Source organism: Petromyzon marinus, chromosome 52, assembly GCF_048934315.1.
Source record: "Petromyzon marinus isolate PM22_M1 ecotype Great Lakes invasive population chromosome 52, UKy_Petmar_22M1.pri1.0, whole genome shotgun sequence".
In the NCBI taxonomy this organism is placed as follows: domain Eukaryota; kingdom Metazoa; phylum Chordata; class Hyperoartia; order Petromyzontiformes; family Petromyzontidae; genus Petromyzon; species Petromyzon marinus.
Genome location: NC_133718.1, coordinates 4469018 through 4487579, shown reverse-complemented (window position 1 = coordinate 4487579; position 18562 = coordinate 4469018). Strand labels below are relative to the sequence as shown.

At 50.4% G+C, this 18562-nt stretch overlaps 1 protein-coding gene across 4 annotated transcripts in view; it reads right to left on the bottom strand.

Annotated features, from left to right (window-relative positions):
* Window positions 1-18562, bottom strand: part of LOC116953609 (myocyte-specific enhancer factor 2C-like) — a 118214-nt gene that overhangs the window by 67290 nt on the left and 32362 nt on the right. Inside the window, exon 1 of one of the 4 annotated variants that reach the window (XM_032973957.2) lies at window positions 6480-7089. The exons of the other annotated variants lie outside the window; for them this stretch is intronic. The gene's annotated coding sequence lies outside the window, so the exon portion shown is untranslated. Of the gene's footprint in view, window positions 1-6479; window positions 7090-18562 lie in introns of those variants that run through there. 4 annotated transcript variants of the gene reach the window in all.

The following is an 18562-nucleotide window of genomic DNA, read 5'->3' as shown; positions in this document are numbered from 1 at the left end:
GTCAATGGTGTTGTTCATCGTGAGCGGGAATCGAACTTGTGTCGCTGGGTTCACAGCGAAGGGCGCTCACCACTACGAAAGCACCAAAGACTTCCCTGTAAAGCCTTCATAGACCACTAGGACCGTTAGCGAGCACCTATTCAGCAGGCTGGCATGGTGCCGCCACCACTAACGCTTACCAATATCACCACTGCAAACCCAAACTCTGGTAACACCACCGCCATTGCCTTAGCGTTACATCCGCCATCAAGGGGCCATCCATTTAGTAGGTACGCAAAAATGTCAGAAATTCACCGCTCCCCCCCTCCCTGTACGTACGCTTGACGCACCCTCCCCCCCGAATCCTATAAAACGGTCGATATTTAATCCATTCAGAAACCATCAATGATTAGTAATTTTAACGTGTTTAAGCAAACAGTTAGTCCACCGCCGGACTATCTAACTCATTTGAAGGCCAATGTAGACAAATTATTATCGAGGTTTCACTCCCGCCGTTTTCAATGCGCACATTGTCAGTAGACCCCCCCCCATACGCAAGCGAACGCATTTGGGTTAACCCCCCTTCCCCCCTCCATGCGTACGTACTAAATGGATGGCCCCCAACCACACCAATGCCACCACCCTCTGCTAATGCCACAACCACCGCCAATGCCACCACTATCATCGTCGTCATCACAAAGGGGGGACCCAGGCACAAAGCGTGCGGGCGAGGGCAGGGGAGTATTTAATTCCTTTCACCAGGGGCCCCATACCGACCAGGCTAAGCCACTGACCAACACCACCACCACCACCAGCCATCATCTCTCTCTTTCTCTCTGGGTAAATGGCTCCTCCGATCAATTCTGGTTTCCTGTCACTAATGAGAGCCTCTGCTACTAATGCGCGCTCCGTATTGTGTTACACGCCCACCCTTCCGCTCAGCTCTCACTGGGAGAGCTGGAGGTTGGCGGTGGGGGGGGGGGCGGGCAGATTTTGTTTTAATCAATGGAGTTGAAGGGTAAGTGGATTGAGGCTCCGTTGCCAGTGGTGTAGCTATCGAGTGTGCAGGCAGTGCGATGGCACCGGAGTTCCGCTGGCCAGAGGGGCCCTAGTGACCACCCCTAGACTCCTATAGTCCCATAGGCTCACATACAGTCAGTCCCATGAACATACAGAAAGACTCACAGATTCGCATAAAAGCCTTTCCAGTATTATGGCATAGGACCATAGACTTGCAAAGAACCCACGTACGGGCACTTATCGGCTTACGAACCTAATTCGTTCCTGAGAACCGTTCGTAAGTGGAACGGTCCATAAGTCGGAACGCCATAACACGGTCAGGGTTTTGATTTAAAGCTTTCGTGACTGCAGGGATTCATATTCTTGGTTCTTTCGGTAAAGTCGCGTAGAAGGGAAACAATAAAATAATTAATATATATAAAGAACCAATAATATAATACGGTCAGTGTTGTGAAACGTGTTACGGTTCAACAAGGGGAGCATCGTTAAACTCGTTACATCTCACGGAGGGATCGCTCATTCCGAACAAAATAGTTCCGTGGTTCCGTTTTCAAGTGCGAGTTCGCTTTTTAAAGTCGATGTAATTTAAAAAAATAAAATTTCATGGAAGCGGCTTCGTTAAGTACGGGCGTTCGTAAGTACGGGCGTTCGTAAGTCGATGACTGCCTGTTAATGCAATAGCGTAGGACCCAGAGTCGCCTAACATAGGTGGGCCCAGCGATCGCGTAGCTGCGGAGTGTGCAGGCTGGTGCAACTGCGCCTGGGCTCATGCCAAACAGTGCCCTTGATGTGTGTCCAAGGGATGTTGGTGGTCGGGTTTGTCCCGTTGCATGAGCTTGGCAATGCTTCTTCTCTCCCCGTCTCTCTCTCTCTCTTATATCCCGAGAGATGAACTTGAGCGAAAAGCATCTATCATTATAATCCGATCAAATTGATTTTTTTTGGGGGGGGGGTGGGGGTGGATGTGGGAGGGAGTGATCGTAAATTCGCGTGTAATGAGCCAGATCTGCACCGCTGCGTCACTCACTGATGATGGGAGAGCTCTGGTAGGGGTGGGGGGCTGTGTCGTGGTGGGATTCTGGGGCACCACAGCACCACCACACCACCACCACAGCACCACCACAGCAACACCTTTCTTTGAGGCCCCACGAAAATAAAATTTCGTTTGAAATTTTGGGACAGCCTCCATCTCGGGTCGGGCCCCCCCCCCCCTAACCACCCACCCCTCCTCATCTTCCTGGGAAGCTGTGTCCACCTGCCCTCTGATGTTGTTTGCAAGATTTACAGCAAGATTCCCGACACTATGCACTACACGACTGAAACACCTGTGCAACATACATGCTCATAACCATGCGTGCTGCATCCTATACACTGACATGTAGTGTACGGTACACTCGGGGTGTACAGCATGCACATTGCAATACATGATACAGTGTACACTGCATTTACACGCAGCATCCGCTACATACACAGCAAACGCAGCTCTTACACTGTATACACTACATACAAAGCAGGCACCACTATTTTACACACGTACACTCGCCAACCACAAGCAACTATGTACAGCGCAGTCATACATACATACAGTACACACTACATACACACAGTACACACTACATACACAGTACACACTACATACACACAGTACACACACACTACATACACTACATACACAGTACACACACACTACATACACACTACATACACACAGTACACACTACATACACACAGTACACACACACTACATACACTACATACACTACATACACACAGTACACACACACTACATACACTACATACACTACATACACAGTACACACTACCGACACACACACCATACACACGGTACACACGGTACACACACTAAATACACACATAGACACGGTACATACACTACAGACTACATACACTACAGCATACTTATGAACACAGGATATCTTTACAGCACCCAAGCTAACACTGCATATGAAAGATACACAATATACTGTACACACCATGAAACATACACACAACATACCTCGCATACTGTAGAGGAAATGCAGACACCTCAAAAGCGACACACACCCCATAAGATAAAGAACCCCCGTATAGCCTCAACAGACTGTAGGGGCAAGTGCTGTTAGCGAGCACCTATGAAGGCCGGCACGGCCAGCACCACGCCCGACCGCCTTTGTCTCCCTAGTGGCAATGTTTACACACCGCACCAGGTACTCATTTGAGGCTGTGTCGACCTAGGGGAGGCCCGGGACCGGTTCAGATAATCGTCACTGGTGTTGGCCGTGAGCGAGAATCGAACTCGGGTCGCCGGATTCGTAGCGCAGCGCGCTAACCGCTACACTACCGCTCCCCACTACACACACTGACATACACACACCACATACATAACACACACCCCATACACTACACACACCCCATACACAACACACACACCCCATACACAACACACACACCCATACACAACACACACCCCATACACAACACACACACCACATACACAACACACACCACATACATAACACACACCCCATACACTACACACACCCCATACACAACACACACACCCCATACACAACACACACACCCATACACAACACACACCCCATACACAACACACCCCCCCCATACACAACACACACCCCATACATAACACACACCCCATACAAAACACACACCCCATACATAACACACACCCCATACAAAACACACACACCCCATACACAACACACACACCCATACACAACACACACCCCATACACAACACACACACCACATACACAACACACACCACATACATAACACACACCCCATACACTACACACACCCCATACACAACACACACACCCCATACACAACACACACACCCATACACAACACACACCCCATACACAACACACCCCCCCATACACAACACACACCCCATACATAACACACACCCCATACAAAACACACACCCCATACATAACACACACCCCATACAAAACATACACCCCATACACAACACACACACCACATACACAACACACACCCCATACACAACACACACCCCATACACAACACACACACACCCCATACACAACACACACACCCCATACACAACACACACACCCCATACACAACACACACCCCATACACAACACACACACACCATACACAACACACACACCCCATACACAACACACACTCCATACATAACACACACCCCATACACAACACACACCACATACACAACACACACACCATACACAACACACACCCCATACACAACACACACACCCCATACACAACACACACACCCCATACACAACACACACACCCTATACACAACACACACACACCCCATACACAACACACACCCCATACACAACACACGCCCCATACACACCCCATACACAACACATACACACACTCCATACACAATATACACACACCCCATACACAACACACACACCCCATACACAACACAAACCCCATACACAACACACACACACCCCATACGCAACACACACCCCATACACAACACACACACACACCCCATACACAACACACACACCATAAATACAGACAAGATATAATACACACCTTACACAGAATGCAGACTCTTTGCGACAGGAAACCCGAATTGAATGTAGTAGCTGTGATGGGTAGGATGTTGTTTTTTTGTATGTTGGCCGTGGAATCGAACTGGGGGTCACTGGGTTCGTCACATGCAAAGTACGCTAATCACTACGCCACCGCTCCACCAATACCCAATATCCACCATGCTAAACACGCATCATACACAACACGCATCATACACAACACGCATCATACACAACACACATCATACACAACACACATCATACACAACACCTATGAAGGCCGGCAACGGCACACGAAGGGGGTGGGTGGCCAACAATACGCCCGGCCGCCTTTGTCTCCCCAGTGGCGATGTTTACCTTATCGTACCAGCTACTCATTTGAGGCTGAGTCGACCTAGGGGACGCCCAGGACAGGTTCAAATAATCGTCACTGGTGGTGTTGGTGGCCGTGAGCAGGAATCGAACCCGGGTCGCCGGGTTCGTAGCGCTAACCGCTCGCCACGCTACCGCCGCCCCCACACAACACACACAAACACAACAACACACACACAACAACACACAAACACAACATACAGTAACTTCAACGTGTGAGTCATCACGCTGACGTGAGCCCTCCCTTGGAGTAGGCTCTGCCAAATGGCCACGTGTTGAGAGAGCTTCTCTGAAACGTGCACATCCCATAACCCAAGTGATGATTATTCCACGACTGCCTGCACGCATATACAGCAAAGACTGCTCGATTATTATTGAAATGATCAAAATCCACACTGTTGCGTGAAGTGCTTCCGCACAATTCAAAAAGTCTGGCGTTTCACCGAACTAACTTTAATTGGGGTGGGGGGAGAGGTGTAGGAGGGAGGGTGGGGGGTGGAAAACGTGGAGTTTTAACATTTTGACCGAATCCTCGTGAACCCGTCAGTCCATCTGGACCTAAATTTGACGGCGTTCAACGCCGCAGCTTTCCCGAATAAAATTATTTCACGATCCGCCGGGTGGCAAGCGGTGGTGGCTACAGGCGAACTACGTTAAACCGAGCACAAATCTCGCGCGCTCCAGATGCCTGTGAAAAAAAAACGAGCGGTGCATCAAACATCAGCTCACATTCAAATCGTAGTAAACAACGATGTATCATTAAAATTAAAGTGCATTCATCTCTCTCATCTGTCTTCAATGACTTACCTCTTCTCTCATCTCACTGCACATCTAGTTTTTTTTTGTACACGTCTCTCTCATCTCACGACTGTACGTCTCTTATCTGTTGCCTCTTCTGTCGTCTCTCGCTCGGATTTTATTCATTCAAGAGGGGCGCCTCCCCCCCCCGACACCGAAAGTGATTGTGGCTAAGGACCCCCAAATGTGCCAAACACCGCCGCTGAGTGTACGAGGGCCGTGCTAACGTGCAGCCGAAAGTGCACGCATCAACATCGGCAGCCAAGGGCATCCATCCATTGCCCGTCGTCGACAAAGCCAATGCATTTTTTGTTAAAAAATTTGCCTTTTAAAACCAAAACCACCACAAGTTGGTTGTACAGATGAAAAATATTTACAGCCCAGTAGAGCACACTATGATGATGATGATGATACGTGCGCGCGCGTGGGCGTCTGGTCTGTGCGTATCATCAAACTACAAAGACGTCACCTGGTCACACAACTCGCACCGAAACAGCCCGTGGGCACTCGCATATCAAAGGTGCTTACGACCTTCACACTTTGACCTTTCGATTTTGGAGGAGGCGTCGTGTCCCCGCGCTCTATCCGACCACGGTACAAGCAATTCTATTTAGTCAGTTGGCGTCCATCAACACATTTATCAGCACAAGGTCAAACGTGTTTAAAAAAAATATTTCGTAGTTTTATCTCTTAATTCCTGTCCCCGTTTCAAACCTGGATGGACAGAGTCACCTGTTGAAGAATTTTGCCCGTGGCTGGATCCATGCCTTCCTTCCTTCCTTCCCAAGGACGCCGAAAGATCGGCGAGCCGCCAAACAAACGCGTCGAAGCCCACGGCGCTCAAAGAGCGGCACGATGCCAGCTGACGAACGGTGACAGACGTGGTCGAGTCAAGAGGACGGAGGTCGCTCGCGCAAGCTTCCAACAAATCTCCTCCCGCTCTCACCCGTAATGGAATTAACTTCTTAAGGCTATTTCCATTCAATCAACAGTCGGGGTCAGCGCTCCCTCCCGCGGCATTAGAAGCCGGGGAAGAAAAAAGAACCTGGCGACGTGATTCTCAGCACCACCGCCACCGCGGGCTCCCCGCGGACGGTCGGGCGGTGCGTCGCTCAGTCTCGGGCGCAGGGCTACGACCCCAGCTTTTGGCGTTGGAATATTTCGTCTCCGAGCGAAGCGTGTGCCGCGGGGCTGCTTGCGGGCTCCGGGCTGCACCTTCCGATTTCTTATTTTGGCAAAAGCACGAACGAACGAACGCACGAACGCACGCAACCACCACAAACGGACGAGAGAGAGAGAGAACGCCACCCCACCCTCGCTTCCTCGGCTCCCACAATCACCGCTGACTCTCCCGGTCCCTCTCTCGTCCTCCTCCTCCCCCCACCACCACCTCTGCCCTCCTCTCCCACATGACGCCTGCTTTTATGACAACCGCTGTAATGGGGTAGCAACCTCCAGTGCTTTGTTACGGCGACCGAAACAACGTGTGTGTGTGTGGGTGTGTGGGGGGGTCACGTTGCCGATCTCTGCTCGAATTCTAGGGGCGGCTGGGATGAGATGACCCCCCCCCCCCCATATCCATCTCCGTGAGGTGGCTTGGGAGGATTGGCGCTTCCGTGTTTTCGTTGAAATCTCGTTGTTGTGATCTGTTTCGGCCGGGGCAGGCATTTCTGTTTTTAGTTAAGGGATGGCTGCAATTATTGTGGAATGTTTGAACGCTATAATTAACTTGCGCAGTAGCAACGTATGCGCATAGGCAGCCCCTGAGAAACAAGGATTTTCTTGTTGAGTCTTTGTCGTTGTCTTATTCCCAAATGTATTCTCAGTTGTGCTACGATTGGCATCATGTCACCATATGAAGGATCCATATGGAAACCCACGCTGAGAGGTGTCTTGTCTCGTGTCTGAGAGGAATGGACCTTTTTAAAAATACTATACGTTATAAAATGTGTTTTTTTTTCCCCCATCAGTTTCTCCTCATTGACTTATCCACTTTGGGCCTTGGTGTAAATCCCACGTTTCCATGACCGGGCCTAGTGTCTCTCCTTACGCAAACCGCCAATTAATTCCCTCATATTTTTCCGTGGCAAGGCCTCACCAGTAGGCAAAGGTTGCCACCTCAAAGGTAGAACAAAACCAAGGACATTTCATGGGAAGGAAAATATTTCTCAATACCAGGCAAAGGGAGGACGACACGCCAATACATTGCGGGTGGTTCATCATCATTATTACGCAACTGACAAAAACCAGGACTATTAATGTCCTGGGAAGACGTACAATATTTCCCAGGACATCAGCTACCCTAAAAAAAACAGGATGATGTTATACTGATTTTACAACCCCAGAGAAATTATAACATCAATGATGATGACGATGAGCCAAAGTCAGCTTGACCAGATAACGAGCTACTTATCTTGCCACCAGAAGCCAGCTTGATATATATACTGAGTAAGCTATCCCAGTACTGTAGTAGTATTATTAATATACATTCTCTCTGCATAACGACCAACAAAATGTATCCAATTAAGGTAAATTCCTACTCCATTGATTCGGGTCATGTGACGCACGTTCGGCCAATCAGGCTGCAGCTTGACCTCCTTTGCCTCTCCCGATCCCAACCTGTTGGCATGGAGACGACACTGATTGGCTGGTGCTGTTACGTTGGTGATGTATTTGTTAACCATCTCCTGCCCACAGTGCTGCAGCAGTAGCAACAGCAGCAAGATCAGCAGTGGATATACAGTGAGGGAAAAAAAGTATTTGATCCCCTGCTGATTTTGTACGTTTGCCCACTGACAAAGAAATGATCAGTCTATAATTTTGATGGTAGGTTTATTTGAACAGTGAGAGACAATAACAACAACAAAAATCCAGAAAAACGCATGTCAAAAACTGTTATAAATTGATTTGCATTTTAATGAGGGAAATAAGTATTTGACCCTTCTGCAAAACATGACTTAGTATTTGGTGGCAAAACCCTTGTTGGCAATCACAGAGGTCAGACGTTTCTTGTAGTTGGCCACCAGATTTGCACACATCTCAGGAGGGATTTTGTCCCACTCTTCTTTGCAGATCTTCTTCAAGTCATTAAGGTTTCGAGGCTGACGTTTGGAAACTCGAACCTTCAGCTCTCTCCACAGATTTTCTATGGGATCAAGATCTGGAGACTGACTAGGCCACTCCAGGACCTTAATGTGCTTCTTCTTGAGCCACTCCTTTGTTGCCTTGGCCGTGTGTTTTGGGTCATTGTCATGCTAGAATACCCATCCACGACCCATTTTCAATGCCCTGGCTGAGGGAAGGTTCTCACCCAAGATTTGAAGGTACATGGCCCTTGTCCATCGTTCCTTTGATGCGGTGAAGTTGTCTTGTCCCCTGAGCAGAAAAAACACCCCCAAAGCATAATGTTTCCACCTCCATGTTTGACGGTGGGGATGGTGTTCTTGGGGTCTAGGCAGCATTCCTCCTCCTCCAAACACGGCGAGTTGAGTTGATGCCAAAGAGCTCCATTTTGGCCTCATCTGACCACAACACTTTCACCCAGTTGTCCTCTGAATCATTCAGATGTCCATTGGCAAACTTCAGACAGGCATGTATATGTGCTTTCTTGAGCAGGGGGACCTTGCGGGCACTGCAGGATTTCAGTCCTTCATGGCGTAGTGTGTTACCAATTGTTTTCTTGGTGACTATGGTCCCAGCTGCCTTGAGATCATTGACAAGGTCCTCCCGTGTAGTTCTGGGCTGATTCCTCACCGTTCTCATGATCATTGCAACTCCGCGAGGTGAGATCTTGCATGGAGCCCCAGGCCGAGGGAGATTGACAGTTCTTTTGTGTTTCTTACGTTTGCGAATAATCGCTGCTTGGCAATGGTCTTGTAGCCCATTCCAGCCTTGTGTAGGTCTACAATCTTGTCCCTGACATCCTTGGAGAGCCCTTTGGTCTTGGCCATGGTGGAGAGTTTGGAATCTGATTTATTGATTGCTTCTGTGGACAGGTGTCTTTTATACAGGTAACAAGCTGTGATTAGGAGCACTCCCTTTAAGAGTGTGCTCCTAATCTCAGCTCGTTACCTGTATAAAAGACACCTGGGAGCCAGAAATCTTTCTGATTGAGAGGGGGTCAAATACTTATTTCCCTCATTAAAATGAAACTCAATTTATAACATTTTTGACATGCTTTTTTTAAAAAAATTTGTTGTTATTCTGTCTCTCACTGTTCAAATGAACCTACCATTAAAATTATAGACTGATCATTTCTTTGTCAGTGGGCAAACGTACAAAATCAGCAGGGGATGAAATACTTTTTCCCTCACTGTAATAGCAGCAATAGTAGCAGTAGTAGCAACAGCAGCATCAGTCGTATCAGCAACAGTAGTAGCAACAGCAGCATCAGTAGCATCAGCAACAGTAGTAGCAACAGCAGTAGTAGCATCAGCAACAGTAGTAGCAACAGCAGTAGCAACATCAGCAACAGCAGCAACAAAGCAATAGCTTCAGCAGCACGAGCAACAGTAACAGCAGCATCAGCAACAGCAGTAGCAACAACAACAGCAGCAGGATCAGCAACAGCAGCTTCAGCAGCAACAGCAGCAGCAACAATAGTATCACCAACAACAGCAGCAGCTTCAGCAGCAGCAGTAGCAACATCAACAGCAGCAGCAGCATCATCAACAGCAGCAGCAGCATCATCAACAGCAGCAGCAGCTTCAGCAGCAGCAGTAGCAGCAGCAACAGCACCAGTGGCTTCAGCAGTAGCAACAACAGCAGCAGCAGTAGCTACAGCAGTAGGTTCAGCAGCAACAACAACAGCAGCAGCAGCTTCAGCAGCAATAGCAGTAGCAACAACAGCAGCAGCAGTAGCTACAGCAGTAGGTTCAGCAGCAACAACAACAGCAGCAGCAGCTTCAGCAGCAATAGCAGTAGCAACAACAGCAGCAGTAGCTACAGCAGTAGGTTCAGCAGCAACAACAACAGCAGCAGTAGCTTCAGCAGCAACAGCAGTGGCTTCAGCAGTAGCAACAACAGCAGCAGTAGCTGCAGCAGTAGGTTCAGCAGCAGCAGCAGGAACAACAACAGCAGCAGCAGTAGCTTCAGCAGCAGTAATAAGCGTTAGCAGCAGCAGGCAGCGGAGGAATTTTCCTGGAGCAATTATTGCAAAAGGTGAATTAAATTGTCATCAGTTTCCTCCGAGACTGCCCCCCACCCCCCCCCAACAAGAGCATTAATTATCCCGCGATGCTTAACGAGCACACACACAGCGAGAGGGTGAGGCGCTCGAGCAATAATCATCCTGTCACCTCGGATCTCACAGTTTATTTATATATCATTTCCTTCAATTGAACAAGATCGACCGCCCCAAACTCGGTCCCACCAGGAGAGGTGGCGGTGGGGGGAGGTTAGGCGGGGCTGACCCCCCCCCCTCCCCCACCGTCTTCTGCCCCCCACTGCTGAAGATGAAGCCCCCCACCTCTCCCCCCCCCTTCTTCTAAAGTCATTTGTCCGCGGTAGCTGGAGGGTTCTTTGAGACAAGACGCGAGAACGTGTACAGTACCCATAGGGCAGCGGGGGTCGGCGACCGAAACAACAGCAAGAAGAGACTTTTTTTTAGAATTTGGTGGGAGAAACTCTCCCCCCCCACCCCGGCAATATTTAAAGAGCCGCAGCGCAGTGCACTGTGGTGGTGGTGGTGAGACGGTGGTGGTGGTGGTGAGACGGTGGTGGTGGTGGTGAGACGGTGGTGGTGGTGAGACGGTGGTGGTGAGACGGTGGTGGTGGTGGTGAGACGGTGGTGGTCTCTTAATGAACAACGTCACGGAGCGGTCCCTTAAAAGAGCCGCCGCACGCGGTTTCGGAGCCCTGCGATGGAGCAGTGAGAGCCTCTCTCCTCATGCACGCCGAATGGAACAGCATGCACGACAAACACAGGAACAGCATGCACGACAAACACAGGAACAGCATGCACGCCGAATGGATCAGCATGCACGACAAACACAGGGACAGCATGCACGGCAAACACAGGGACAGCATGCACGACAAACACAGGAACAGCATGCACGACAAACACAGGGCGGATCACACACACACACTTACTCGGTCTGTGCTACGTTTGACGTTTCTTTCTTTAAAGTTTGTTTAAAACATTGGCTGTCATGCACCCCCCCCCCGCCCCCCCAATCGTGTGCTACAAAGTAAGCACACTGCTGACGGTTGCGGGACGTAAATTTCCCCCTATTTATTTATTACGAATGAAAAACAAAAACGACAACGAGATATACGGGCGCCACAGTCTTACGATGCTGGGCCCACATAAGCGGAACTCTCCGGTAGGCAAGCCAATGTTGGGGTCAACGTTGGCCCAACGTTGACCCCAACATTGACGAGTTTACTGGTCCATCGCTGGTCACTCTCCGCCATGAGTCACCGAGTGCCAGCTGGTTTGCCCTTCACGCTTACAGGCACCAAAAACCACAGTGCCTTCGCACTTAGTTTATCGCCTTTGCGCGATAAGAAAGGGGGCGCAATTAACCACGCGCACTTGTTATCTCCTTGTTTGCAACTGCATCATCGTTCCTGATGTCACTTCCAGCAAGAGCACTCGCTCGCTCGGTCCGCAGAGAGCCGAGTCGCAGCGTCGATGATGCACCGCTGCGAACGCGATCTGAGGCTCGCTTGAAAGGGCCGCGGCAGAGCGGCGGCGCAGCGGTTAGCGCAGACGCCGCTACGAACCCGCTGACCCGAGTGCGAAGCCCAGGAACGGTTAACATCGGTGGCGAGCGATGTCTTGAACTGGTCACGGGCACACTGCCTTGCACCAACCGGCGCTGCCCAGTAAACGTGGAACGTTGTTGAACCAACCGTGCATGTTTTACCACGTCACCAGCGAAATCAAGTATGTTCAAACAACCCGCAAGACTGGCACGGCGCGCGGGGAGATAACCTTCATCTAGCAGGGGATTCACGAAGAGGAGCTGTACGTTATAATATCTCGCGTGCGGCCCATGCAATCACTCCTTCCCGTTTCGCTTTAGATTCCTTTACGTTTTTTTTTATTTTTTCTTTTCACGAAAAATGTCTCAAGAAAAAACAAAATTTGGCGGCGGGACCAAAAAGCCACGTGGAAAATGCCGGGAGGCAGCCATCATCATCGCTCAGCGGGGATGCGTGCGTGCACGCAGTCGGGCACTCGGGCGTCTGTGAAGGGGCCTTTCTTGTTTGGTGAGAGGACCCCCAGAGGTCACTGGCCCCATCGCGTGCCGCAATTAACCTCTCCTCCCTGCCGCCCTTCCTTCCGCACCTCTCTCCCCGCCGCTCGCGTTCGTTCTGCCGTTAAAGTGGCCCCATTATCGCCAGCCTCCCACCACCACCACCACCAACTCCTCCTGTTGTCGGGCCCAATCGAAAGGCTTCTGTGAAAAATGTATCCCCCTCCACCACCCACCACTGCTAGGACCTCCACCACCGCCGCCGCCGCCGCCGCCCCCTTCGAGTGACATTGCTAAAAAGGCCCTGTCACTGTGTGTGCCCTCGAAATCATGTGGGCAGATATGCCGTGTGAGGTTGCCATCTACGAGCTACAAAAGAAAGAGGGCACTCACATCACGGGGAAAGGAAGAATATCTCGGAATACCAGAAGGCGGTAGAACTACACGTACACGCGTTGTCTTGAGTGGTGCATTATTGACACACCTCCGATTAGCATGGTCGGTTACACACGGTGCAAAAGAACTTCAACATACATACATGGAAACTGGGATTTCTCATGTCTCGCAGATTTCCTAAGCGCGGTTGCCTCAAAAAGAGGACGATGTTGGGGAAAAACAGGAGAGGTGACAACGCGAAACACGAGGGCTTAGTGGCGGACCCCAAAGAAGTTGACATTTTGAAAGAAAAAATATATTTACAACTTCTGTAGCTCGATAACGGAACATCGTGCGTCGCAGGGTTTCCTTGCTGCTCGCTACGTCTCCACGCTGCACAGAACGTCACGCACCGGTGGAGTCTGTGTACCGTGCTGGACCGTACAGTAACTAGGGTAGCATCTGATTGTGCGTTCCAGCATTGGCGCGCGATTTCTGGTGATTTCAGTCGTGCTTTGGTTTACCCTTCATTTGTACTGCATTGCATTCAGTCTTTGTCACAAAAAAGAGAGGGATACAAATAATAATTTTACGATTATTATTGCTTCAGCTTGCAACGCGTCGCTGCCGCCGCTCAGCATCCGCTCGCTCGCTCTCGAAGAGAGAGGACGACTCAGAGAGAAAGAGAGAGGATAACTCAGGGAGAGAGAGGGGACGACTCAGAGGCGCCAGGAGGAGGAACCACAGACGAGCGGGGAGGCAGCAGCAGCCACGTGCAGGCGAGCGCCAAATTCCCCCCCCCCAAGCTCTGCGGTCCTCTATATATATGAAGCTGTTATCGGACAATTCATGAGCGGTCTACATGCGAGACAAAACCGTAGCACCCGGAGAAAGCCCGCATGTGCGACAGGGCAACACTCGATTCCATACAGATGTAACAGATGGTGATTCGTCCGCGCTTTGCTGCAATGCCTTCTCATGGCAAGCCAAAGTATGGCACCTTCTCGACGCCCGCCAGAAGGGAGTTTCGCAACAACTGCGTAGGCCGTGATCCACCAACCCTTGCTGCCTCCACAGTGCTGGATAGAGGCGTGCTCCATCGCTGCCCGGCAAGCTGGCATTACCAGGCGTCAATGAGACAAGTTTGGTCTTCATAGAACAAACGGGGTTTTTTTTTGTTAATAAAAACGGATATTGTGGGGCACACCGCACCTCTGAATTGGCCCCGGTATTTCAAAACACACACACACGCTGCGATATTATTTTTCTTACTTCCTGCAAAAAGCAGAAAGGTGATCAAAACTGAAGCAGCACTGTCGACGACACTGCGGTGGCGAGGATACGAGGTAAAGGCGCAGCCCTGCGATTGCTTGCTCACGCCACCGCTGGTGGCAGGACACCAACTCTAGAGAGAGAGGGGGGGGGGAGAGCTCCACCCCTCTCTAGATCAGGGGTCGGCAACCAAAAATAACAAGAGCCGCAATGCGTGTGAATACGCGCACACACACACATACGTTACGTCGCGAGGCAGTCCGTAAATAAGCCGCAGGGTGGCGACCCCTGGTCCCCGAGTGTCCGTGGGCCTACGTTTCACCGCTTGGCAAGAGAGTGAGGCCACAGAATTAACCTCGGCTGCAGGAACTGGCGCTCACCACTCCTCAGTTGTTAAAAAAATCAGCGTGTCTTTGTGCTCAAGCGTGATCTGACCCTGAACTCAGTTGGTGTAATTTCCATGTTGCTATGGCAAGGATGAGTCACTCCAGGAAAACCGCTGTTAACTTCCCATCAAGTGGTTTTGGCCGGATAACGATCGTGCTTGGATATATGTGCACACACACACACGCGCGCAGACAGAGTACACGTGCAGCGTGCATTACGATCGAAATATATTTTTTTATTGCGCCAAAATGTGAAGCCGCCGATTATTCATGATGCATGAAGGCCCCACTTGAGCTAAGAAGCTCTTTTTGCAGTGGCGATATGGCCAGCACACGGCCGATGCGACGGTAGCGAGCGCGTTACACGGGGGAGGGAGGGAGGGTCGACAGCGTCTGCGTGGAATAATGGCAAAGCAATCGCCATCCCCCACGATCCTGTGATGTAACAATCCACCAAACATCCGTACATGTACGTGCGTACGTGTGTATATTGAACGTCTTTCGTATGACTGTATCAGTCATGGGAGTTGTTGGGCCATACTTCACCACGCTGGTCTGTGCGGGTTGTTGAAGATGAACTGCCAAGCTGTCTGTCGCCACTGATGTTAGCTGCCGTGGCTGGCAATACAACTCAGGCTTTGGGTTCGTAGCCCACTGTGCTAACCACTGCACCACGGCTCCACTCTCAGTCATAAGAGTCCCCTTTATTTGTATGTATGTTGAACTTCTTTCGCGCCATACGGAGCCGATTCCACGAATCGGAGGTGCCGGAGAAGGACAACAAACTAAACACAAAAAGCAGTTCTAAAGAAATTCGTCTTCAATCTAGATGACGATTTAAAAGTGCTCAGCTCCAGCGGCTTCCTAATATCGGAATGGAATAGCGTTCCAGACGGCCGCAGACGTGCATCTGAAAGCGCGCGATGCAGTGACCGTATCTGTTCGATGGTTAGCCAAAAGCCGCTGCTGTTAGGATGACCGGAGTTCACGTGATGACGGTTCATGCTCGTTGACGAGATCAGCGACGTATTGTGATTCATTTGTGGCAAGCACTTTGTGGGTAATGAGTGCGACATTTATGCATTCGTTCGGCAACCGAAAGCCACACGAGCCGATTCTGTCACTCTGTCTCCCCAGTTGTCGTTACATTCACACTGCGACCTCTCTCTTGGGTGCCACTCCAGCGTTAGTCTCGACCACCCGGGGCATCATCAAACCACAGCTCGTGTTTTCGTTATGTATATAAGTCCAGATAATGACAACTGCACCGTGCAACTTAAAAAAAAAATCTACATCATAAAAGCTAATCCTAAACAGAACTTTCGATTGATGGATGTCAAAAAAACGATATATATTTTTTCTGACCAAATTTTTTCTTTTTATTAAATGAGCCAACTTTGTGAGGGTCCTCTGCATCCAAGTTTCAGATTCCAGCTCTTGCACCATGGCATTATCGCAACAGTGTGCGCTTCTTGACATCATCCGATATCGAAAACGAAAAATATATAACGATCCCTTTTTTTAATTCCATGCCTCTCATTAGCTTCCCCCCTGCTCGCCCACCCTAAGTGATGCTTTTCATTTCAGATTAGGATTTGCATGTTATAGTGACACTTGCTGAAATGTCACGGAAACTCCAAGTGCGTGCGTGCGTTTAAATCACATCCCATCGCAACCATATGCAATGCCCTGCTGCTGCCTAGCCAAGGGTGGGGACCCCTCAGCGGCAGCTGTCCGCGTGTGACAAATAAAACTGAGGACCCATTGAATGATCAGCGCCGAGTTGCAAAGTCAAGCGCGCGCGTCTCCATTTTTTACTTTATATTTCGGAGCCACGGTGGAATACCGCAGAAGGATCTTTTAAATATATAATGGCACTTACCCCATCTGCTTACAGCGCTATGAATGTATGCATGAATTTAAGATGCGTTTAAATGGCTCCGGCGTCCGTTGCGAACGAGGTGGGGGGGGGGGGGGGAAGTTGGCATCGTCGTTTCGCCCGCGAGACGGCTCCACAAAACGAATCCCCGCCGGCCTGCGGCGCTTGCCACGGGCGCGACGGTGCCTTGGCTCGTCGGCGGACGCCGACGCGGACGATTCTATATCGACCGCTGAGCCCCTCGAAGTGTGCTCATCATGGCGTTAAAGAAGCGGATGCCTTTCCAATCTACCACGCGCCTCTCGCACGCAACGTGCCCAGCAGCCTTCGACGGTCACTGGGCGACACGGGTGCGTGTATGGCGGTCGAGGCAAACGTGCCATTTCCGGTCGTGACCCTTTTCGTTCTTCAGAAGTGTCGGGGATTCTGTAACGAGTCACGCAGAGGAGAGCGCCGTTCTCTCCCGCACCTCGACGGCGTGTTCATGCTGAGCCGCACGGGGTTTCGCAACTTCTCTACGGAGCTCTGAGAGTCGAACGATGCGGGTGGATTTATCTATCGAACGTATGTTGAACTTCTTTCGTGCCGTACGGAGCCAACCGTGCCATTCAGAGGTGTGGGAGGGGAGGGGAGACAATAAACTAAAGACCAAAAGCAGGTCTCAAGAAATGAGTTTTCAATTTAGATTTAAATATTCATCCGGTGTGGCGGCGGCGGTGGTGGCTACGCTGCACATGGCTGCCTGTAATCCAGCGCTGCGGAGGCAGCAGCAGCAGCAGCCGCAGCAAGGGGTTGGTGGATCGCACGATTGTTGGGAAAACTCCACCTTCTCGTGGGGGGCCGAGGAGGAGTCGTACACCCTGGCTCGTCAGGAGAAGGCGGCACGGCAAAGTGCGGACGAAATATCAACTTTGCCTTTCTGTATGAGATGGTGTTGGTCCCATAAAAGAGTAGGTCTTCTCTGGTTGCTCCGGCTTGCTCCCACGTGCATGAACAACTCATTAATTGGCGGAATACATCCTAACATAGGGAGGACCGCGCAGCTCGGGAAATTTTGCAATCGCGATCACGAGAGGCGCACTTTGCACGAACGACGACGCAATGTATGAAACTAAAGCGAACGGTAACATTTAGTGCATTTATAACTGCATCTCCAGACTCTATACAGAGTGTGACACGCGTCGTGTTAACGGCGATATATATACACGCTCTGTGTGTTCGAGAGAAGAGGCAATCAGTCGTCGGAAGATAAGCATGGTTGGCTACGTATGGTGCGAAAGAAGTTAAACATTTTCTGCTATATTTACCCAAGAATGTCAGTGTGTAATGCGCGTGACGTCACTCCACGTCGACCAGTCCGCCTCATTAATAATCATGGGCAGGTTACGTCCTCCACATGGACCCGCCCCTCATTAATAATCATGAGCGGGTGACGTCACTCCGCATGGAGAACTCCCCCCCCCCAATAATAATCATGAGCAGGTGACGTCACACCACATCGAACAGCCCCCCTCATTAATAATCATGAACAGGTGACGTCCTCCAAATGGACACCCCCCCTCCATGAATAATAATTAGCGGCTGACGTCACTCCACATGTGGGGGGCGTGGCGCCTCCTCCCCCCTCCTTGGCGTCAACTGACAACCCTCACTACAAAGGCAGAACCCTCACGTCATCACGTCACGTGATCTCCGTAACGC